Here is a 12528-nt window from a genome sequence, read left to right as displayed (position 1 = left end):
TAGCTATCCTGTTAGCCTAGAAGAGCATGTCTGCGTGTCCTAATTTCCTATTTGAACTCTTTAAAGCATGTTTTGTAAATCCTGCTTCTTTCTTGACTTGTACTTAGTCTGAATTATAGGTTTCTTGCTGTAACTATTATATTCATTTGTTTGAGCTGTGTATTTACTTTGGGACTACGGAACGGTATTTCGGGAGATCCCTCTGCATATTTTCTTTGGGACTACGGGACTGTATCCCGGGAGATCCCCCCTGTCTTGCATATTTACTTTGGGACTACGGAATGGTATTCCGAGAGATCCCCCTGCACATTTACGTTTGGGACTACGGGATGGTATCTCGGGAGATCCCATGTTGTTATCGTTGTGTACTGAGTTGTTACCTTTCTATGATTTCATTCTTGTTAAATTCCAGTCTTTATTTTACTACGATATTTCATTCTGCTTTGCTCTATTATTTATATACCAGTAAGCCCCTAACCTGACCTCATCACTACTCGACTGAGGTTAGGCTTGGCACTTACTGGGTACTATTGTGGAGTACTCACGCCTTTTCTTGCACATGTTTTTCGCGTACAGATCCAGGTTCCTTTTACCAGCCTCGTCCTTAGTTGCAGTCGTTGCTGTTTTACGGAGAACTTCAAGGTACATCTGCCCACGCCCGCAGATCCTCGGAGTCCCCCTCTATCCCCCTATGTTGATTCTTCTCTTATTTCTATAAACACTGATGCATAGAATAGTTAGAACTTAGTAGAAGCTTGTGACTTACGGTGTTTCGGGTCTTGAGAGAGTTGTGTACATTCCGAGAGTGATTATTGTATATGTCGAGCGGCATCTCAAATGTGTTATTTATAATATCTGTTATTGTTAGTTGTTAATTTTCACGCTTTTCAATTATTTCCGCAAATGTTAGGCTTACCTTGTCGTAGAGACTAGGTGTCGTCACGACGATTCACGGATGAAGATTTTGGGTCGTGACAGACTGGTAGTACAAGTCATGAGCCCCTATGTGATGCACCCAAATCATATGCATGAAAACTAATTTAACTGCGGAAGCTCCTTGAAAATCATATATATTTTCGAGTTAAATGATAAAATATTTTTCAATTCAAAATCACACATGATGTCTTTCATGTTAATAACAATGAGACTAAGTAAAATAAATATACTTTCATGTATGTCGTGTACAACCCCGTTATTACAATATTTCACAACTATCTATGGAGCCTCTATAACAAGAATAGAACAAACGGTTGGAGTAATTCCAACAAAATAAAATAAGAAAGAACATGATAGCTACCACGAGATAAAAGTGGTGCTTCAAAATACCTCGGAAAGAGAGTCATCCTAGCCTGACTGTATGCCACGAATCATATCATCCTGAAACATGTAAAGTAAGCAGGGCCCTGGAGGGGCCCCCTAAGGATTGAGTACACCACAACGGTACTCAATAAGTGTCATAGACTCTCTCTAACTCAAGTTCTTGGGACAAACATTATAGAAAAAATGCACCAATATTTGATATAAAACGATAAGAAATTCTATCAATTCATGACCCTTGTTATTTTAAATAACAACCAAGTGAAATATAACCCACAATATAAACGTTTAAAACATTTACATCAATCTAAGATTTTGGATAAAATCATACAAAATCATTCCATTTGCTTTAAGTCATCGAAATCACTTTCGGCTCTTTAGGCCTAAACATAAGAAGATCATCCTTACCTTTCACTGGGAGTACTATACCATCACCGACACAAGAAGGTCAACTAGGTTATGTACCTAGCGGCAAGTATCATATACCCTACTTACTCAGATCGTCTCATCGTAGTGCTGTACGAATCGACTCATCCATGCTAATAATAACACAAAATAGTACTCTCTCGAGGGAGAGCACTCTGCCGTAGTCTATACCACAAAGTGGCCATCTACGCCTACACTGACACGTGTAGTTTCATGACAACGAACACGATATATCCGAAGTCAATCTCGGTGAACACAAGTAACTCCCAAAATATTTGATACTTCAAAATAGATTCATAGAATAGTAGCCTGAAATGATATATTTTTATCAAATCATAGCATTTATAGAAAATCTAAATCCTTTGAACAAAATTTAAATAAATAACCTTTTACATGCTAAAGCCTTTAGCAATTTAACATCAATCTTTAAAAGATACCACAAGTGCTATTTTGTTCATCAATTTCCAAAAGAAATACTTTCCATGAAAACTTATCTTTAGCACTCAAATATGTATACTCTTGTTAATACGTAAGTTTTGATAAAAACTTATAAAATTTACCTTGAGTGTCACTTTGCCAACAAGATTTAAAATAAAATTTTATTAAACGGCATGACACTACATATGCAACATAATATTTTAGTACATGGAGACATACATACTTGTTTGTCCCCACAAGCATGAAAGCACATTCGCAAATAACTTAAGTATTAACTCAAAATATGCTTTTAGAGAAAGTCCCTCAAGAAGAGTAGGTTTTAATCAACTTACCTCACTTTCGCTTTATTAACATTCATAAGCTTTCAATCCTCCTCCATTATTCCAATGTTGATTAAAATTCTCAACATCACCAACAAGTCGATATCTACAATTAGATATCCTAATTACATCAGAATATGACCTAGGATATTGATCAACTTCCATATATGGCTCATAAGTTGGATACAAGCCTTCAACAACTCAAATCGCCAAATAATTTTACATGCTAGACCATTCAACTTCATTCTTACGTTTTAATACCCATTCGAAGTCATTAATGATACTACATCAATTGTCCATTGCCACCAAGTTTATATTCATCGTCTTCCATAATCGACACTTGCAAAATATATAATTCATGTGATTACTTAGTTGATCACTTCCATCTTTTGCTAACAAATACTTCCATAGGTTCATTGTATTCATAAAGTTCATCGCCAAGATTACCATTCACCTTCTCTCTTATTTTCTCAAAAGTACTATTCATGCCATGAACTAGAGTTTTATAATCCAATCTTTCAACCATTAAAACTTGTAATAAATGCTTCAAATACTTCTAACTACTCATAATAAACGAGTTTGAAGCATTGGAATTACCTCTAGTAGATCAATCTTGAAAAATCACAACTTTGGTGATTTTTGTGTTCTTGAGAATTTGATGAGGAAATCTAGTATTTGGATGTAAGAATGATGTTAGAACTCATGTATATTGAGTAATAATCATTCCAAAACATCATTAACATCTTACCTTGGTTGATTGGACTTGATTTGAGCTCAAAATTGCCACTTCACTTCAAGAACCCTAACCCCCAAATACACAAAATACCCTCTTCTTGGATTTTGTATTTATAGGCCCAGAATTCTGGGTTTCGGATGTGGCCCTGGATGCTTCGCCTCCCCACTTCACTCTTCTTTGAAGTTCGGATGCGGACCTGGACGCTATGGCAGCACTTCACTGCCAGCCTCTCTTTCGGACGCGGCCTCGGATGCTTCGCATCTGCAGGCTCCTCCGCTTGCCTTTGGTAATTTGGTCATAACTTCTTGTAGGAATGTCCAAATGACAAACGGTTTGAAGTGTTAGAAACTAGACTCGAAGATATTTCATTTAATAGGTTTTACATCACATAACCATTTATATATATGTAGATATACTTGTACAAATTTTGATCTTGTGCGTACTCATTTGGAACTTTTGTCTATCATGTAATTTCCAACTTGACTTAGACTTAGGGCTCTCCTTAGACCACACGTCACTTATAATATACCTCGTACACTTATTATAATATCCAATTTATATCCATAATATTAATAATCCTCGTCTGCACACAAAGTAATATAATTAGCGCACATCAACTTTCTTAATAGCGTTTAAGTACTTCGAAATTTTTCGGGGTGCTACATTCTCCCCCACTTAAGAACATTCATCCTCAAATGTTTTACAAGTCACTTCTAGGAATAGAGTTACCATCATTTTACCTCCAACCATTATTCATAGGCACTTATGACTACATGGGTCTTATACTTTCTTTCCAAAATCTCAACTTACTTATGGCCCTCAAAATTTGGCTATCTTTACAAATTCTTAAAACTTTCGGCAGAGTTTCCCCTATAACTAGGACTATCCAAAAACTTTAACCTATCCTAAACAAGCTCCACACGGGCACCAATAACAATATCGCTCAACAACCAATAATGCACAATATAATGTACTATCTTGACCTCATTCGGCCGTACATATACCATAAGTGCATCAAATATATATCTTTAAAACTTTTAACTTGTTACATATATGAATACCATTCAATGTCAACAATTACTACTATACATAGCTCCCATGTCACTATTATACATGCCTGCATTTTCTTTAGTCATGCATACGTCAAGTTGTACCTAAAAAGTATCTTCAAATAAATCAAAAATCTCTTTGTGATTGGACTTCCTTAATAAACACTGACTTATTTTCATTCCCCCTTAATTTCTTAGCTTGCTCAAGGCAATATCTCATAGTTTATGAGATCGAAGTTATATTGCCCATTTGGTATCTCCAAATCTTGTTCATTACGACTCGTAGTCTCAAAATTTTCTTATAACAAATACTTTCAAATTAGTCTGTTGCCCTTTTTGTTTCTAGAAAAAGTTTTTCCACTTCAGACTTTTAATATTCTCTAATCACCAAAACTATTTTGGAATGTCCTTTTATTCCTTCCAAAGATTAATAAGACATTTTCCTCATATTTATCCATCATATGATAATTTCATACCCCCACTTTTGCTCATACCTTTAGAGATTATGTTAGACCCATAACTTGATAACTATTGTTACCAACAAGTTTAATATAAAAAGAAGTCAACTCACTTCGTTTGAGTTCATGACACTAGTTTGCCACCTACTAGCGGATATCCGTGTTCTAGTTTTTATTTCTTAACTTTTACCAATTCCTTGACACCATTGAGTATCTTGTGATATTTTTCTACCAAAAATTTAGGATTGCATTTATTTTCATGCGCACCATAGACATGCTACCTTAGCCCATAAAATTTCAACAGTCAAGAGTCATCGTTACCACGATGGTACTTGCATCCTTTTAATATTAGTGCTCTTCTTTGAACCCGTGCTTTTTACTGACATCCTTTATTTTTATATAGAAGTCTCTTTTTATTTAAGAATAAGCATTGCATTACCCCTTTCTATTTTATTCTGTGCAAAGTGTGCACATACTAAAAGGACTCCCTTATTCCATACGATTCCACGTATAATTCAAAGTACTCCCTCATTCTCCACAATACTTGAATTTAATTCAAATCGCACATGTCCCCAAGTTGTAGGAATACATTCGAGTTGCCTATTAAATCCTTGACTATCAGACATAACTTTCAACATCCCTGATACAGAACATCGTAACTATTGCTCGTAATGAGTTTGTAATTGTTGTACAAGCACTTTATGAAAATTGTACTCTTATGATCATAAAGGTTACTGATAATATCTCATTCATCTTATTTTTAGTAACTATAACCTTTCCCCTTCTTCTTTGTTTTTTTCTATAAACTATCACTTTAAAGGTGACATATGCTTACTCAGACGCTCCCCCACTTAGGAGCAAATGAAATTTGAAACTCTTACCTACCACTCAAAGAGTTAACAAAAGTTTCAGATAAATTTTCTCTGACCATTTACATGCTCACCTGCTTTTACATCCTTTATTTTGTCAAAAGCTTTCTGGCGGGCTCCCCCAATTCAAAATCTCTACTTTACCGCTTCAATCTTTCATCGTACATTATCTTTTGTTTCATCATTATACCGATATGCTCATTATTCTGACAATATGATATATTGGTTATACTCGTAGGAACTTTCTTTGTTCATTTTTGTATCCAAGTATCACGTCGCTACTAGCTGCAACATATATTGCTAAGGGCCATTATTTTCCGCCCTTGTAACATCTTTATAGCTAGCACTTCACTATTTCATGTTCACTCTACCTTTAAAATCTCTTATAATATTTCACCCTTCAATCCATGCTCTGATATAATTCTAGCAAGTACGACTACCTTGCGCCTCTCATCTCATGCTTAAATATACTGAACAAGTGTGACTCCCTTAGGCTAAATTCACATATCATTATATAACTTTTCACAACATATACCATCTTCACAATGCTACATGTTAGAATTACACATCCTATCTTTATGCCACCATCATGTTCTCAAGCCGCATATATATATATATATGAGATTCCGTAGTATATATCTCTGAAATTATATTTCTTGCTCTTAAGTCCTTTCATGTCACTTTATTTTGTTGCTCTTAAGTCCTTTCATGAAACTTTATGATGGTATCCCACCAAGTAGGCTAATACTTATGATAAAGATAGCATGCATGTAGGGTCTTATTACCTCATGTCTTCATCACAATGTGAACTCTTTTGGTCGTAGCTAATACCACGTATTCATATCAACACGTTTCATACGATAATTGTATACTTGCATATTTTTCCATTCTTTATGGTATTGTTGACCTCGTCCATACACATTCATGTAGGGATTTATGACACATTATCATGTAGTCTTAGAATTCTTGTAACTTCTCAATCTCCAAATACGTACCGTAACCGTTTTCAATCATTGTTTTGAGCCTTACATCATACATCTTATATGTGTAACTTTCCAACAACTTTAACTTAGCCCATGATCCATTTCTATATTTATTCTTCTTAAATCATAAGGATCCGTTCACTCACAAGTTAACTGCTCTTTCAATATCGGGCACATATAAAGTTGCTTTGAGATCATTCTTGGAAATTTTCAATTTTTTTTATCAATTCAACATAACAAAATAAGACATACCTCGAGTAGAAAAGCTCAAGAGTATCATTCCACGTCATTTTCTTTTTCTTCTCTAACAACTTATATTTTTTCTTATACCCTCCAAGATTATGCCTTTTGCGCATCTCATGCTTTAATATTCTCATGCTTACCCGTTTAAGTTCACGTACTTTATTCCCGCATACCTTGGTATGCATAATTAGAGATTGACTTTTATTTGTATCACATTTATCATCTGGAGGAACTCAAGGTTGTCATGCACATCTTTTACATATGGCATGCTTCATCTATCCTCAACTCGTACTTACACGTGGCACTTTATTTCTTATGTATCACTTATATTACGTATGACACAATCATGACGATAACCGATCATTTTCAGAGGAAACCCGATGTCTAGTATAATTAAGGTTCATGTCCCTCATCCTGTAACATTCCCTTTTCGAATGATCAAGAAAGTCTTTTTCTTTTTCTTTTGGGAATGTGTCTTTGGTCATTATTGACATTGTCTTAACTATGCCAAACTTCTTATGAGTCATACTATGTTTACCACAAATTTGACTGATTCACATTCACTTATCAATTAGATCCATATCACTTCTCTATATCTTGTCATGATAGTTTAAAATGCAATATCTTCACTTACAATATTTTGTTTTTGTACCTTTGCTAAACTCGTCAGTGGTGATTACCGTAGTAAACAATCCCTCCAATATCTTGACCAATGATCTTGAATTGAAATCTATGGCCTAACATATGTGCCCTTATTCGTATCCTTTAGTAAAATTCTTTATAAGTCAGGACACCACCCTGACAATACTAGCTGACATCATCACCTTATTGTTTTCTCATGATTTCTTAGTATTCGACTGATAATTCTTATTTACCAAAGTCATACATGTTGATTGTATCAGTCCCAATCTATTCTCAACTTATCCTTCCATTTTGAACAAATCTGATACTTTTTGGCTATTAGCCCAAACATCTCGTATTATAACTTGAACATTGAGCTTCATTCTCGTCGCTTCAATATCTTCCTCAACAGGAAATCAATACGATCGAGAATCTGTACTCTCACTTCAGGAACAAACGCACGATATAGAATGTGAAAAAAAAGTGAAACTCTCTAGATGTCATTGTAGCCTCCCTGATATAAGTGTGGCCGGTAACACACCGATAAGAGGGACTCTACTTGACACGGCTCCATAGCCTTCCTAGGACTCGACTTAGAACCTAGTTCTCTGATACCAAGTTTGTCACGACCCAAAATCTATGTGACCGGCACCCGGCACACTACCCGACCCAAGCGAACCAATCCATGTAATGCACCCAAATCATATTCATGAAAACCAATTTAATTGCAGAAGCTCCTTGAAAATCATATATATTTTCAAGTTAAATGATAAAATATTTTCTAAATTCAAAATCAAACATGATGTCTTTCATGTTAATAACAATGAGACTAAGTAAAATAAATATACTTTCATGTATGTCGTGTACAACCCCGTTATTACAACATTTTACAACTATCTATGGAGCCTCTATACCAAGAATAGAACCAACGGTTGGAGTAATTCCAACAAAATAAAATAAGAAAGAACAAGATAGCTACCATGAGATAAAAGTGGTGCTTTATAATACCTCGGAATGAGAGTCATCCTAGCTTGACCGTATGCTACGTATCATATCATCCTGAAATATGTAAAGTAAGCAGGGCCCTAGAGGGCCCCCCTAAGGGCTGAGTACACTACAGGGTACTCAATAAGTGTCATAGACTCTCTCTAACTCATGTTCTTGGGACAAACTTTATGGAAACAATGAACCAATATTTGATATAAAACGATAAGAAATTCTATCAATTCATAACCCTTGTTATTTTAAATAACAACCAAGTGAAATATTGTCACGACCCAAAACCCCACTAGTCGTGATGACACCTAACCCAACCCGTTAGGTAAGCCAATTATCAACTATCCAATTACAATGAAATTAATTAAAAGAAAATATCTAAAACCAATACATTTCCCCAAGAACTGGTAGTACAAATCATGAGCTTCTAAGAATAGAGTTTACAAATCGGAAATGAAATAAATACATAGTCTATTTGAATAGTACATAAACAGAGCTTTTATAAATCTAAGCCTACCATGAACAAGAGGCAGCCACCGCAGGAACGCAGGTACATCTTCAGATCCGGAAACCATCGAGCATAGCAACAACAGCCGCCAACATCTGCACGCAATGTGCAGAAGTGTAGTATCAGTACAACCGACCCCATGTACTGAGTAAGTAACAAACCTAGCCTTAGGTTGAAAGTAGTGACGACCTTCTACCAAGGTTAGGTCCAAAACCGCTAGTCCACAACAGCCCATAACAATATAAAGCAAATAATACTAGAAGTAACTCAGAGATAAAATGCTCAGCTAAATCATGATTTTAAAAAAAAAAATAGTTCTTCCTTTCAAGTACATCAGTGAAAAACCAAATCGTTTACCGAAGTTGCCGAAAATATGAATAAGTTTGAAAACAATAATTTTTCTCGAATATCCTTTCAATAATAAATGAGATGTTTCATTTTTCCTTCCAGATAATCCGTGTAAAAACAAATGCATCACTATGCCCATCTGTCAAAATGTGTGAGAAATCATGAATGATGTGATGCTGTACATCATAAGGAAAATACATCTCTATGCTTGTATGTCATACGTACATGCCAATGCGATGCAACTCAATGATAAAATCATAAACAACCCCTCAGGCAGACCTCACAATCACCCGTATACAGCCCCTCGAACTTACCTTTCAATCACTCGTAAACAGTCCCTCGGGCATACCTCACCATCTCTCATGCCTCCCAGCCACTCAGCACTCGGCACTCACACTCAATAGGTACCTGCGCTCACTGGGGGTGTGTACAGATTTCGAAGGGGCTCCTTCAGCCCAAGCGCTATAATCTGCACGCACAACTCATATGCTGCACGCACAACTCACTTGCTATAATAATAAAGTATATGAAGCATGTTGCAGGCGGGCAACCCCGATCTACATAATAATCCTCACAATCAGGCCCTCAGCCTCACTCAGTCCTCAATCTCTCCGGTCTCTCTCTCTCATGGGCTCAAAATGTCATGAAAATATAAAATAGCCTAAAAATGATGATATAATGTATCAATAAATAACAACAGAGACTGAGATATGATATGCATTGAAATGAATATGACTGAGTGTGAATTTTTAATTTAAAACAAATAATTCACAGTAATTTGACCTCTGTGGATCCCAATAATACGGGCACATAGTCTCAACATGATTTTTAATATGCTTTTCAGCTCAATTTCCTTAACAAATAAAACTGCATGAACAATGCCAAGATTATTTAACTACAAAATTCCACATACACAATTATGTCATAATTTCTATAGTGCATATCCACATGCCCGTCACCTAGCATGTGCGTTACCTCCCAACAATTCACATAATACATATACAGGGTTCATACCCTCAGCTCCAAGATTAGAAGAGTTACTTACCTCGAATAAGCCGAATCCAATGTCGAGCAAGCTACACAATGCTCCAGAAATTTTATTCTGCGCGTATCGACTTCCGAATGGCTCGAATCTACCACAATTAATTTGATTCAGTCCACACAATTTATAGAAATTAATTCCATAACAAAATACTAATACTTTTCCACAAATCCAAAATTACGCCCCAAAAATCACACGTGCGGCCCACGTCTCGAAATCCGACGAAACTCACAAAATACGACAACTCATCCAATTACAAGTTCAACCATACTAATTTCACTCAAATCGAACTACGAATCAGTATTCAAACTCGAAAAATTGGTTTTGTGACATTATAGAAATTTTCTTATATTTCTCTTGAAGATTCAATAATCTTACATAAACAATGAAGATTAATTCATGAAATATAATCACAAGGGAGTTAAGAACACTTACCCCAAGTTGTGTGAAAAACTTCCTCTCCAAAATCGCCTAATCCGAGCTCCAAAATTCGAAAATGTCGAACCCTCGAGTTTTAAGGTTCTGCCTAGTCGATTTCCGCATCTGCAGACAATATTTGCGCACCTTCGCCTCCATTTGTGCGAGCAAAACGTCGCATTTGCGGAACTCAATCGCCTGCTCAGATTTCGCTTCTGCGCGCATCCTCCCGCATCTGCGCTCACACAGGGGCGGAATTTTCCCTCGCACCTGCAACCAATGCTTCACAACCCTCTGCCCACATCTGCGCTCCTTCTCGCGCAAGTGCGATTCCGTACCTGCGAAGTTCCTTTCGCACCTACGCACCTCGCTTCAGCGCACCCCTGCTCGCACCTGCGACTACTGTTTTGCAGGTGCGATTACACCAAAAGGCTTCATTTCCAGCAGTCTTCCAAATTAGAAAATTAATCCGTTAACCATCCGAAACTCACCCGAGGCCCCCGGGACCTCAACCAATTGTATCAACAAGTCCCATAACATAACACGGACCTACTCGAGGCCTCAAAACACAGAAAACACGACGAATCACACCTCAATTCGAAACTATTGAACTTTCAAACTTCAAATTTTATAACTTGTGCCGAAACACATCAAATTACGTCCGATTGACCTCAAAATTTGCACACAAGTCACATTTCACATTACGGACCTATCCCAATTTCTAGAATCGGATTCCGACCCCGATATCAAAAAGTCAACCCCCGGTCAAACTTCTAAAAAATTCAACTTTCCGCATTTCAAGCCAAATTCCACTACGTACCTCCAAAAAAAAATTTGGACATGCTCCTAAGTCCAAAATCACCATACGGAGCTATTAGATTTATCAAAACTCCATTCGGGGGTCGTTTACACATAAGTCGACATCCGATCACTATTTTAACTTATGTTTTAAACCTTGAAACTAAGTGTTCCAATTCATTCCAAAACCTCACCAGACCCGAACCAATTACCCCGGCAATTCACATAACAACTGTCAAGTACAAAACGACTGGTCGGGTCGCTACCTTCTCCCCCACTTAAACATATGTTCGTCCTCGAATGTACCAAGAGTTATTTTCAAGCCATCAAATCACTGTTCTATCTTACCACATATGTACCTGGGGATGATCTCACATCACCCTATTCTATATAAGCTTGACAACACAATACCACTGAAATCAATGATTTAACTTTAGTCCATAAACCTTGAAAATTAATTTCCAACCTTTAGAATTCTTTCAAGACACAAATCTTACATTTACACACTGTATGAGTTTGAACAAGCTGTATCAAGCGATAACCATCACCATAACCACGTACGTAATTACCTAATATATTACACAACTCGCATGCTCGTAGCACCATTCTTGAACACAGTGACTACTCCAAAACCAATCACATACTAGTATTAAACCCATATCGAACCAAACCTCCTCCCAAAACCTTCGTACACTGTTGATAATAAAAGAAACACGCAAAATTTCATGAGCACTTACCAGATCAACAAGTCACGGAGCTCTCTCGACTCAACCAGAACCAAAATCACTTTTTGAGCCGACTTTCAATATTATACTCCCGAATATACCAAAATCAAACCTGATAGTACCCATTCTAGGTCCAATGACCTTATATTACTAAACACAACTATTCCATAGACATGTCGCACCAATATCACTCAGAGCCATAACCCGTGCCATCCGTGCACCAATACGCAACAA

This window comes from Nicotiana tabacum, chromosome 2, assembly GCF_000715075.1.
Source record: "Nicotiana tabacum cultivar K326 chromosome 2, ASM71507v2, whole genome shotgun sequence".
In the NCBI taxonomy this organism is placed as follows: domain Eukaryota; kingdom Viridiplantae; phylum Streptophyta; class Magnoliopsida; order Solanales; family Solanaceae; genus Nicotiana; species Nicotiana tabacum.
The sequence above is the reverse complement of the archived record's forward strand: the minus strand, read 5'-3'. Positions refer to the sequence as shown.